Source organism: Lissotriton helveticus (genome assembly GCF_964261635.1).
Source record: "Lissotriton helveticus chromosome 1_1 unlocalized genomic scaffold, aLisHel1.1 SUPER_1_unloc_3, whole genome shotgun sequence".
NCBI classification, from domain to species: Eukaryota; Metazoa; Chordata; class Amphibia; order Caudata; family Salamandridae; genus Lissotriton; species Lissotriton helveticus.
The window spans coordinates 2,377,651-2,390,637 of NW_027611670.1; the positions used below are offsets into that span (position 1 = coordinate 2,377,651).

The 12,987-nt window shown below is 49.3% G+C and overlaps 1 protein-coding gene across 1 annotated transcript in view; it reads left to right on the plus strand.

Moving 5' to 3' along the window:
- Positions 1–12,987, plus strand: part of LOC144805858 (uncharacterized) — a 2,350,900-nt gene that overhangs the window by 486,937 nt on the left and 1,850,976 nt on the right. The window lies entirely within an intron of this gene.

Below are 12,987 nucleotides of genomic sequence, written 5' to 3' on the forward strand. Positions count from 1 at the left end.
CACCTCCCCTGAGGCCTGCTGGCACGGCTCTCTCCTCTCTCATTCTCTGCACTCACCTCCGCTGGGGCCTGCTGGCACGGCTCTCTCCTCTCTCATCCTCTGCACTCACCTCCCCTGAGGCCTGCTGGCACAGCTCTCTCCTCTCCCATCCTCTGCACTCACCTCCCCCGGGGCCTGCTGGCACAGCTCTCTCCTCTCCCATCCTCTGCACTCACCTCCCCTGGGGCCTGCTGGCACAGCTCTCTCCTCTCCCTTCCTCTGCACTCACCTCCTCTGGGGCCTGCTGGCACAGCTCTCTCCTCTCCCATCCTCTGCACTCACCTCCCCTGGGGCCTGCTGGCACAGCTCTCTCCTCTCTCATCCTCTGCACTCACCTCCCCTGAGGCCTGCTGGCACAGCTCTCTCCTCTCCCATCCTCTGCACTCACCTCCCCTGGGGCCTGCTGGCACAGCTCTCTCCTCTCCTCTCTCATCCTCTGCACTCCCCTCCCCTGGGGCCTGCGGGCACAGTTCTCTCCTCTCTCATCCTCTGCACTCCCCTCCCCTGAGGCCTGCTGGCACAGCTCTCTCCTCTCTCATCCTCTGCACTCACCTCCCCTGAGGCCTGCTGGCACAGCTCTCTCCTCTCTCATTCTCTGCACTCACCTCCTCTGGGGCCTGCTGGCACAGCTCTCTCCTCTCTCATCCTCTGCACTCACCTCCCCTGGGGCCTGCTGGCACAGCTCTCTCCTCTCTCATCCTCTGCACTCACCTCCCATGGGACCTGCTGGCACAGCTCTCTCCTCTCGCATTCTCTGCACTCACCTCCCCTGGGGCCTGCGGGCACAGCTCTCTCCTCTCTCATCCTCTGCACTCACCTCCCCTGAGGCCTGCTGGCACAGCTCTCTCCTCTCTCATCCTCTGCACTCACCTCCCCTGGGGCCTGCGGGCACAGCTCTCTCCTCTCCCATCCTCTGCACTCCCCTCCCCTGAGGCCTGCTGGCACAGCTCTCTCCTCTCTCATCCTCTGCACTCACCTCCCCTGAGGCCTGCTGGCACAGCTCTCTCCTCTCTCATTCTCTGCACTCACCTCCCCTGAGGCCTGCTGGCACGGCTCTCTCCTCTCTCATTCTCTGCACTCACCTCCGCTGGGGCCTGCTGGCACGGCTCTCTCCTCTCTCATCCTCTGCACTCACCTCCCCTGAGGCCTGCTGGCACAGCTCTCTCCTCTCCCATCCTCTGCACTCACCTCCCCCGGGGCCTGCTGGCACAGCTCTCTCCTCTCCCATCCTCTGCACTCACCTCCCCTGGGGCCTGCTGGCACAGCTCTCTCCTCTCCCTTCCTCTGCACTCACCTCCTCTGGGGCCTGCTGGCACAGCTCTCTCCTCTCCCATCCTCTGCACTCACCTCCCCTGGGGCCTGCTGGCACAGCTCTCTCCTCTCTCATCCTCTGCACTCACCTCCCCTGGGGCCTGCGGGCACTGCTCTCTCCTCTCCTCCCTCGGGCTCTGCTGCTCTCCTCGGCCTCTCATGGTGTCTCTGCTCAGAGGCCTCAGAGTAAAGGGTCAGGGTCGGTGTCTGCAGCCTCCACGATCAGCCTCGACGGCGCATGCGCAGAAGAGAGACCGGCGCCTACACTTGACACAACCAACGACCTACGCATGCGTAGAGGAGACTCAGACACATCCCGAAGACACTAAACATCCGCGCATGCGTAGAGGAGACAGAAGCGTAGCGTGGAGGCAGACCCATCAGCGCATGCTCGCCGGCAGAATACAGCCAGACCACGCCTAGCTAAGGTTCTTCTTTTGCTCATGCTCAGTGTGGATGATCCAACCAGAAGCGCTGAACTGAAGAAGCGCTTAACTGAAGTATCGCGAACCTACGCATGCGCAGTATGATAGAGCGCCGACCGCCCACTAGAGAGACACTGCTCGTCTGCGCATGCTTTAATTATTGTAACTATGCGTAGTGCGCGTGCTCAGTATGATCGCGCGGCCCGCGGTCACGCTCGTGGCTCAGAGAAGGTCACATGCGCATGATCAGTGTGTTGATACGCGACTGGCCACGCCCGTCTGCGACAGATGCGCCTGTCTGCGCATGCGCCCTGTCAGACCGCATCTCCAACGCTGCCTGAGCAAAAATAACACTGTTTTTTTTTCATATTCACAGCTGCCAAGGCTTCAGATTGCCATGTGTGACATTTTAATAATTTCAGTGAAATTATGAGTGACATTTCAACGATTATGAGTGACACTTTCTCGCAAGCAAAAATCAAGCAATTAAACATATAAATATCCAAAATGACACCCATTTGAGCACCAAGAAACTCTAAGAAGTCATTAAAGTAAACTGCACTAACAGGGGTGGGGGGTGCAAAAAGAGACGGCAAACTGCTCTGCCAATCAATGCGCCTGCGCAGAGAGGTGGCCTGAGTAAAAGCGTCCATGAAAACTAAAAGTAAGCCAAACAAGCAAATGCTCAACTTACGATATGTGTAGAGAGAAGTGTAGAGTTAGCGCTGTAGTGCTCGGGTCGGTGCAATGACGTAGCACGCCGACCGTCATTATGTATAAGCGCGCGAAAGGTTTTAGTGCGGGTGCCGGAGCCAGGGAGACAGCAGGCCCATTCCAGATATTGAGGGGCCGAGATCCATTCACGAAGGACAACAGGGCGTGGAAGGAGAAAACGGTGACCAGCAAATGGTCGCCAGCTGTGGTTCAAGCGAATTTGGAAAAAGCCCAAGCAGTGTACTCACAACACTACAACGCTAGAAGGAACGTGAGAAACACAGGATTAGAAGAAGGAGAATGGGTGAGAGTCAAGTTGGCGGTGCTGCAGAGAAAGGGGGACAGCAAGTACAGTAGACCTCTCCAAGTCAAGGAGGTGTATGACAGGGCTGCCCTGCTGAGCGACGGAAACGTATGGTCCCAAGACTGCATGGCGAGATGCAACAAAATACTACAGTGGGACATTGTGGATCAAGATCAGGAAGGAATGGAGAGAAACGGGTGGAGTATGAACAGACAATGGAGAAAGGAGAGACCGATGAAGGGAACATAAGGGGCGAGCTATGGGCGGTGAGATCACCAAGCGAAGAGATGCCCCGGCAGGAACAGAGGTCACAGGAGAGCCCGAAGGCGGGAAGCAGTCAAGAAGGTAGAGAAAACACTCCGGGAAGATCCAGCAGGAGAGAAGTGACATCCACCCCGGTAAGGTGTACCAGAAGGGGAAGGGCCATGATGAGGCCAGCCAGATTTCGGGACTATGAGGTGGGTGATGGACAATGACTCTATATTATGTTGAATGTATATAAAAAGGGGAGCTATGTAGAGTTAGCGCTCTAGTGCTCAGGTCGGCGCGATGGCGTAGCACGCCGACCCGCCATCTTGTGTAAGCGCGTGAAAGGTTTTAGTGCGGGTGCCGGAGCCAGGGAGGCATCAGGCTCAGCGCTCTCTGCGCGATTTGGATAAATAAACCAATACTGACTCCAGAAGGTTGTTGTGTCACCTGTGGGGGCAGAGCATCTTTACAAGAAGAGCCAGTCCTGCCAAGCGTCACGCAACAGGTGTGACGCTCACTCATTTCAGTGCGGTGATCCACATCACCGCACTGAAAAGCATTGTCACGCATTTTGCCACCTGCTGCCAGGCGAGCCACCAGCGGCGCCTGTCACGGTGCCCGGGCTCTCACTGATGCTCCGAGAGAGGTGCGCCTGCTTCCATCGTGTTCCTAAACAGTTAACAGACTGCTGCAGCTCTCAGCTCTGAGAGAGCGCTACAAATGTATCGACTGCACTCTGCCCGGAGCTGCCTGTTGCTCTGGAAACAGAATGCGGCAAATTATGGTGCGGATGTGGCACCAGCGCGGCTCATGACACAGCAGGGGGGGGGGCGGGCTGCCTGCCCCCTCAGTCCGATACTGCAGCCAACCACCAACCGTGTCACCAGGGGGCCAGGATTAAATTCGGATGTGCGGCGGTAGAGTGCCTTCACGTCCGGAACAGGAAGTAAAGCAGCGGGGGAATCTGAGAGTGCAGGCTGCCTGCTCACGAGACAGCCTCTCTCATGCCATGATGGCAGGCCGCCCGCCGCGGCCGCAGGGGGGCGCATGAATCGATTGCGGCGCAGGCGGGCGGCCGCTTGCTCCCCAACCAGGCTGCAGTGGCAGTTGACCTCCTGCCAGCTGAGCCGGCGAAAGTCAGCTCTGGGCTGGCCAGCCCACAAGGAGGACGAGCGCGGCCGCGGCAGGGGGGTGGCGTCTGAGGCGAGGAGTATCCGGCGACTCGAGTGAACAGCAGCAGCTCTGCCTGGATGAAGACTGGCAGTAGTGGCAGTCACTGTGCTGCACATTGTGGCTGGGCACTAGCAGGTCACTCAATAAGTAAGCCAGCCCCCACCTAACTTTCAGGGTTTCGTTATTTATAACACAATGCTAATAATGTCACTCAAATAAAAAATGATAGTGTGCTGTAAGAGCACGCGACCTCTTTAGGGCCGGCTTGCTGCCTATTAATTGGAGAACTTAAAATTGTCAGCCCACACAGACTCCCAGGAAGGAAACGTATGCCTGACATGATGTAGACTACAGAGTTAGGGTGGGCACACAGACAGGCAGCGAGTTGTCACTCGGACGGGGCATCACTGCATACTTGAAAAAACTATTCTAATGTTTTCCCATAATTCTGCAGATGCATGTGATTGTATTGCACCAGCTAATTCCGATAAAATCAAACGTGGATTTACTGCATATGCTCAAACTTTTCCAAAACAATAATTACTAAGCATGGGTGGAAAATCCGTTCCGCTCGCGGATTTTGCGGATTTTCGGTAAATTCGCAATCCGCGAGATTCGCGAATTTCCCGCAAAATCCGCGAGCAGAACGGATTGGGTCAAAAGTTCAAGCTGACTTTTGTAACTCTTTTAGAATGGCGCCGGCAAGCTGCCAGAGCCATTCTAAAATAGTTACAAAAGTCAGCTTCAACAGGAAGCTCTAATAGATAAAGTAAAGCAGGTGCTGCTCAAATTCAGTTACACAATCAATAATCACCCAAAACTTGGGGTGATTAATGGTTGTGTAACTTAATTTGACTTTCAACTCGAGCACCTGCTTTACTTATCTATTAGTGCTTCCTGTTGAAGCTATTTGTAGCTATTTTAGAATGGCGCTGGCAGCTTGCCGGCGCCATTCTGAGTGGGGCTGAGGGCAGAACGGCACAAAAGTGGGACAAAGGGCAGAAGGGGACAAAAAATGAGTGGGGCAGAGGGCAGAAGGGCATAGAAACGAGTGGTACAGAGGGCAGATGGGCATAAAAAACGAGAGGGTGGCAGTGATTAACCAGGCAAAAAAAACCCCCGAAAAAACGCAAAGCACCTCGCAAAAACCCGCGAACACGCAAAGTGCTCCGCGAACACCCGCGAACTTGCAAAAATAAAAAAATCCACAAATTTGTGAATTTTGCGGATTGCGAATTCGCAAATCTGCAAATTCTCGGATTGCAAATTCGCAAAATTCGCCCATGCTTAATAATTATCCTCAAACCATTCTCAATGAAGCATTCACACGTGTCACAGCCATCAGCAGACAGGAAGGCCTTTCTAAGAAACCAACAAACACCAACTCACGCATGGTACTGGTATCCAAATATTCCACCACCAGCATTACCTTCAAAAAAATCATTCTTCGACATTGGCCTATTCTCCAGATGGAACCTGATTTCAGTGATTGTTTTCAAAACCCACCACTCTTTGCCTACACCGGTAGCAGCAACTTGAAAGAAATCCTTTCAAAAACTACTGATATCCACATTGAATATAAAGGAACATTACTGTGCAAGAATTGCAATAACTGCAATTGTATCATCAGGGGAAATAGTATACCGCATCCCATGAAAGGCCATCCTATTAAATTACAAGTCAATGCTACCTGTGATTCAATGAACTTAATCTATGCCATAAATGCGGTCAACTATGCGTAGGCAAAACCGAAAGAAAAGTGAAAACACGCATGAATGAACATAAGTCTAACATTGTACTAAAAATGAAAAGTCTAATGTAGCTGTACATTTCAACTAACTCCGCCACACCATCGCTCAGTTACAGTTCATCGTGCTAGAAACTGTTTCAAAAAAAGATGGAATAGACATTCGTAAATTTCTCCTTAAAAGAGAACTTGAATGGATTTATCGACTTCAGACTCTTAAACCCAATGGACTCAATGATCGAGTCGAATATAGTTGTTACCTGTGAATGTATAACATTGCCTTAATATGATATCTCGCATTTGTTCCTATTCTTTTACTTTACCCTTACTTTCTCCTTTCCAAGATGGCCGCCACCGTCACACACCCACCCCTCTTCTATGTTTACTGTCACCTTCCGTTTAGACACAAACTCCGGCTTAGCCCATTCACCCCACACCACCAGAACCTACACAACCGAGACGCATGCCGTCCCCAGCATGAAGTAAGTAATAACTGCCTATCCCCTAACAAACGCCAGCCCTCTTGGCGTAGATGTCTTTAATGTTACTGTGCTCGCTACCGCAGCCGTGTGTCCTGATTTAACTTGCGTTTCACGTTAGTCACGACTTTTTGAATCACTTCTCATTTAGAATCCCGCCACATTATCTAAACACTTTACCTATATAATTTTGTTCACCACCCCTCAGGCGTATCTATTATTATCTTTTGACACATCGTGGTTCCGTATACCAATCACTCCTTATTTTTCCTTATACACCTCCAGTGCATGCAAATGCTCACCGTTCACTCTTTATTCGCGAGCCCTATACTACGTTTCCAACATTCGTTTTCTTCTTCTTCTTTCAGCGCTCCTTGAAAAAGGGCGTTTAGCCCGAAATGAATCGGAGCTTCGTGCTAAAACCAGTGATTGTTTTGGATTACAAATGAAACTTTATTGATATGAATACAATATCATGAAAAGACAAAAAAGCATAATCTAAATGGAAATAAAACAATTAATCTTGAAATAGTGGAATCATTGTTTTTGAACCACCCCGGAGTGCCTCCTTGGGATGTACCCGCATTATATATGCGAACACTACTTCTCTTGATTACGATTAGCATTTGGACGGAAACGCATCCAAGAAGTGCACCCTACTCATTAGCCTAGCCTGAACTTTCTTCTATCTATTGCTGTGCACCCTCCACCTTCTGTTTTAATAATTACATGAAACACAGGAAACGCACAATTCTTATGCCAAAACAGAAACTTTATTATAACATATCATTCAGTTGATCTGAGGAAGCCTAGCATGCACACTTCCTACAGCAGAGGCTGGAGAAATCAACAGGCAGCAATTTTGTCATTGCAGATGCAAGAGAAAGTGTGGACACACAATTCATTGCTGTGCTCCGTTCAGGAATCTGATGAGATAGTTTCATAAAATGTTTGGTCCAAGATGTTACTATGGGAGCAGTGTGCTTTAGGAAGCATACATTTTCCTTCAGCGAAACAGCATTTGTAAGGTGTTGGCTCAAGGGGTGGTAAAGGAGGAGCCTCTCCTGGGAAGCCTTGTGGTCTACACCAAACCAAAGTTTCTTGAAGCTCAAATGGGTGTAAATTCTGATATTTCTGTGTTTCCCTCCTTTTCATTGCTTGATTTTGCTTGCGACAAAGTGTCACTCATATTCATTGAATGTCACTTATAATTACACTGAAATTATGAAAATGTCACACATAAGCAATTTGAAACCTTGGCAGCTATGAAGAGCCAGTGTGGAAATCAGCATATTCAGGACAATGTCTGCAACTTAGCGCCCATTATACCATCCCTAATACAAAGTTATCCTCCAAGCAAAGTGATAGTCAGCAAACTCGCCATAAGCAACACAGGTGGAAACATTCATTTAAACATGCGGCAGAGTTAATCCGGAAACATGTGACTGCAGGCTGACCAAGGAATTTAAGAAATACGTGACTCTCTGCAGTGATACTGTGCTCAGTCACCATGTTTACTACGTGAAAATGAGACCAAGCACAATGCAAAGGAAAAGTGATAATCACAACAATTGTAGAAAGCCCAACAGTGATTGCTGCCTAAATTATCAATAAATGATGACCTTAAACCTAATGATGCAGAGCCCTCACAATCTCAATTAAAAATATAAACGATGAAAAGGCTTCGGTAGTGCGTCAGACACAAATGTTTAAATGCACCCTTTTGTTGAAAACAAAACGAAAAAGAAAAATGAAACAATGCCCCAAGCATAATTATTCACCATTTGCTGTTGTATTAAGAGGACTCCTGCTTATGCACAGAATACAATTCGATTTTTCTAGGAGGCCTCTAATGTTTTGTAATATGTAACTGCTATTTCAAATGCTCAGGGTCATAACCAGGCGGGACAGAATACGAAGGAATGATGGTCAACTACGCTAAATTCTTTTCTTACATGCTCGAAGGTATGAATTTCAGGGACTAATGAATGAATGAATGAATTAATTAATTTTTATTGTTTGGTTACTCAAAACCATTACATTAAAACCAAGTGCAAAATTACAAAGGTTACTGAGGTTAAAAGAGTAATCGTCTTTTTTTTTTTTAAGACAAGTTTGTGTGATTAAAAATCTGAATGCTTATGGGTTGGAAGAGAATAATGTCCAAGATCTTACAGGCCAACATGCCTCCGCTGAGTCTCCGTTTTTTTTAACTCGAGATGGCCATCAGCCTAGTGCGAGTCTGATGAATAAATTTGCCAAATGTGGCCATTTGTTTTACTGAGTTCTGAGTGTATAGTCGGTGAACCGCCTCCTTTGCGGTGCGTGTCCCCAGCTGTAAAATGATGGGACACAGATAAAGGCTGCGAGCTGTGTGCAAGGCCGGACAGCAAAATAGGAGATGGGCCAGGGACTCCCGTATTTGCAGAGCCTACATTCGTTGATCATGGAACCTGCCCGTTCGATTCTGTATAATTCTTTAAGTGGCAGGGGATGTAGTCTGTAGGCTACAATCTTGTATAGGGCTGAGCGGCCTACTGCCTGAGTGAGATGGAGTTTGAAGTTATGTATGTATGTATGTATGTATAGGCATTTATATAGCGCACTACTTACCCGTAGGGTCCCAAGGCGCTTCGACCGCTGCGAAACCCTTCCTGGCTTCCCTGAGAGATGGTCCCTTAGTGGGTATCTCCAGGGTGAGACCAGGCATCCCCGGCGGTCTGGTGGGGCCGTTAGTGAAGATGAGGCAAGCTAATGCCCAGAGTTGCCGAGTGTGATCGCTGATCAGAGTGGGCACCGAGGCGAGAGAATTATCGAGTCCGCTGACCCTGGTCCAGAAACCTGCCGCGCCGGGAATCGAACCCTGGTCCCGGGCCGTCCTCTGCTCTCGGGTCTGCCGCCTCTAACCAGTGAGCCACACTGTGTGTGACAGACTTTGTGACTCGTGGAGGCCTCTTTTTGCCAATGACTCCAAATCGATGCGCGAGAGCAGATGCGGACTTGTTTTTTAATTGCATTTTTGATGGTCGCATAATTCGCTAACTCTGAGCCCCAGTTCTCCATAGCTAAATTAAGGAGATCCTTAGCCGAATTAAGCGTCACTGACCAAGGATTCCCAGATTCCAGGAAGATGTTTTTTAAGACTGCCTTCAATGTCTTCTCCTTTGCTGTTATTGTAAGGTAGTAGTATTTACTGAAGGCAGCCATCTCTTCCAGCTTTTGTTGATTTACAGAAAATTCGAATCGTACGAGTGTATTTCTGGTGCACGCGCGGAGAAGGAACAGTCTCTTATACGCGCTGCAGTTAATTTTTTCTAGGTCCTTGTTTAATTTTCCGGGGAACGCTTGTTGGGCGTAGATAAGGGCTGGCATTAGTTTGGCCTTTAGTACTCTTTGGATAGCCGTTGTTCAGGAACTAGACCCCAGCAAGACCGTCGGCGTGACTTGTAGTGTGCCCCCAGAGCCTCCAACAAATGGGCAGATGAATCATGATGAATCATAATGTTCATGAACCGGCGAGGGGCAGTTAAGTGTGCCCCCCTGCGCCAACATGCGAAGGTCTGGATAGGTGAATGTTGCGAGTGTGGGTGCGACGCGATACACATGTCGACTCCAAAATAAAAACTAAAATCCGCCTCCTACCTCATAGTCGACTTGTCCAACGGAAGTCTGCCAGAGACGGGCAAGCTAAGAAAATAAAACCCTGCACCCGCCTCGTAGGAGGCCAACTACCCTCCATGCAGTAATCACAAGGGAAGCGCACCTTGAAAAAAACAACGACGATAAGCTGCAATAGACAACTTGGAAGTGCTGTTGATTATTGTTTAATCAGGCTTTGCTGCGATCCAGTTCACCATCTATTAAGTTCCTGACAAAGTCAGACGCAGGCACGCTTTCTATAGCACAGTGAACTCGCTGTTGCAATCGCTGTTGCAATCGCTGTTGCAGCTCCTTGTTACAGCATGCCTGGGGGTCCCTAATTATGAGTGACTAATGTATTCAGTGCAGTGATGCGGACACCAGCCCAGAAATGCCTTGGCGTCACGCCTGATGTGTGACACTTGGCAGGGATGTATATTTATGTAGCGCCAACTTGACCCGAAGGTATTGGAGCGCTTTACACGAGCAACGTATATACATTACACATTCAGCCACGTGGAGATGAAGTGATTTACCCAGAATCACCAGAGGCTGGTGCGACCCCAAGGCTCTAACCCTGGTCTCCAGCACCAGAGACGGCAGCTCTGGCCCACGGACCACATCCTTGCCCCAACACTGATTCAAAACACTCCAAGAGCCTGGTAACACAGTACAGACTCTGCTGGCCTCCGTACTGCGTCCCGCTCCCTGCGGGGCGGGGCGGGGCCAGCCCCTTGAAACCGGGAAGGGTTCTCCGGCACAGCCGCTATCTGCGGAAAGCGAGCACTCAGCTGGCGAAATGTGGGCAACGTAAAAAACTTGTCACCATGAACAAGAAAATAATTATTAACAGGCCTAAGGTGACCGCGCGATGCATCATGCACCGCCGACGCCCAACGGAGAATCGCGGTTGGCGCGCGAGGTACAAAGCACAAGCCAAATAAAGCAACACAGGAAACCTCATTAAAAAACACGTCTAAACATGATCATAAGCCAAGAAATTAACAAGGCACTTATCTGGACTCACCTGCGGAAAGCTGTGGCTGGAAGTTACCCCTGGCACCTCCATGCCGAAATCTGCCTCTGTGCTGATGTCTGGAGGGATAAAACGTGCCGCCTCTGGTGGTGTCGTGAAAATCCCCTCTGTTGCGTCCATAACCTCCTCTGTTGGGGCCCTGATAGTAAGAGCGGCCTGGCGAGCGGCCCCTGCCTCACCCGGCCTTTCCAAAAAGGCCAGTTTGGAACACCTTTCGAATATTAGTCTGAGCCTTATCAAGCGACGTAAAGGTCCCTACATATATGGAGACATCCTTTACAAACTTGTCACCGAAGAGGAGACCTTCGGCTAATGGGCCTGGCTCAGCAGACGCCAGTTCAGTGAGGTTTGTGTCCATCCTCATGAGCAGTAATTTCCTACGCTCCGAGGATATGGCACAGTTGGCGTTTCCTAAGAAACATATAGCACGCTGTGTGGGTAAGATTTATAGATGTCATCATTGTCATTTGGAAGAACAATAACGACAATCTACAAGAGTTCATCAAATGGTTAAATGATAGAGATGAATGCCTGATGTTAGAAATGGGGTCCCTGGCTGGCCAGGGCTTGCGCCAAAGTCAGTCAGAGACCACCACTCCTAAATCAGGGCAAGGGAGTTACACGCCAAGATAACCCCTGCTCACCCTCTGTGGTACTGAAAATTCTGGACCTGTGTTATAAACATCGTCGTATCATGACGATTTTGGTATCAGCAGACCGAGAATGATTAGAAATACTATGCACAAGCATTTTCGTCATATTCAGGTGACGAAATCACTCTGAAATCAGAGTTTGCTGTTCTGAACCCTGGGGTTCCAATTTGTGAACGGCATCCATTTTGTGATTGCCCTCACATAGGCCAATGACTAAGGCCAAAAATTAGTCTGAAGGACACGTATACCTTTGCTGATTCCTCTGCGACCTGGGCAAGCTGACTCCACTGCCTGAAGCCAAACCCGTTCGGCCAGTACCTTTCCCAGTGGCCGAATGAGATTAGTATCAAGAGACAACATATCATAAACCTTTCATCGCACGCAAACCATGCCTAATCTTACACGCACCTGTCCTTGTTTCTTTCTTTATGACTTGCTTTATGAGGAGGAGGTGCCCATTTTTATTGGGAGTACGTCGATTTCTGATGAAAATACTGGGCCTTGCCAGGTGATTGATTGTGGGCTGGACAAACTGAAATATGGGCTTGTCATCATGACTCTGCTTTTTCTTTGTAGTGAAAATATCTGAATGGTCAACTGTAAAATAAGGAATGTTTGCCTAAAGTATAATATTTTGTATAAAAGGAGAAGGCTGGCTTTTTAAGATTGAGCAGTCTCCTGAGAATATACACTGTGTTGTACTTCTAGGATACCTGTTACTGGTTGCAGCCAATAAATTCGATCTTTGACTTCACCTAGAAGACTCTGTGTTTCTGTAGTCTAAAACAAGAAGGACTCGAGGTCATAGGGTGTGTCCCTGGCACCGCTGGGTTCTTAAAAACCCAGTACTTCAGTTGGCGCCCAAAGTGGGGCCATTTCAGCGGTACCGGTCCAAGCCAGAGGTTCGTGAGGAGCTTCGTGTGAAAATTCTGGAGGAAGGCCGCCACTTCATCGACCTCTGTATGTCGACGTGGTCCGAAAGTCTTTGCTGCGAGGTTCCCCGCTTCCCGACGGCTACGAAGGACTGCTGCCCTGACTATCGCCCTGTTTTGCACCCTTGATGATTGGTAGAGCGAAACGATAGACGAGTCTTCTGGTGACGTCATCGATACCTCAGTTAAGTATGAGTGGAGCGTCTCCCAGTCCTTAGTTTGGTTCTTAGTTTTGGTATCCCCTTGGGATCGCTTTGATTTGGAACTTGAAAGTGCCAAAGCCGAG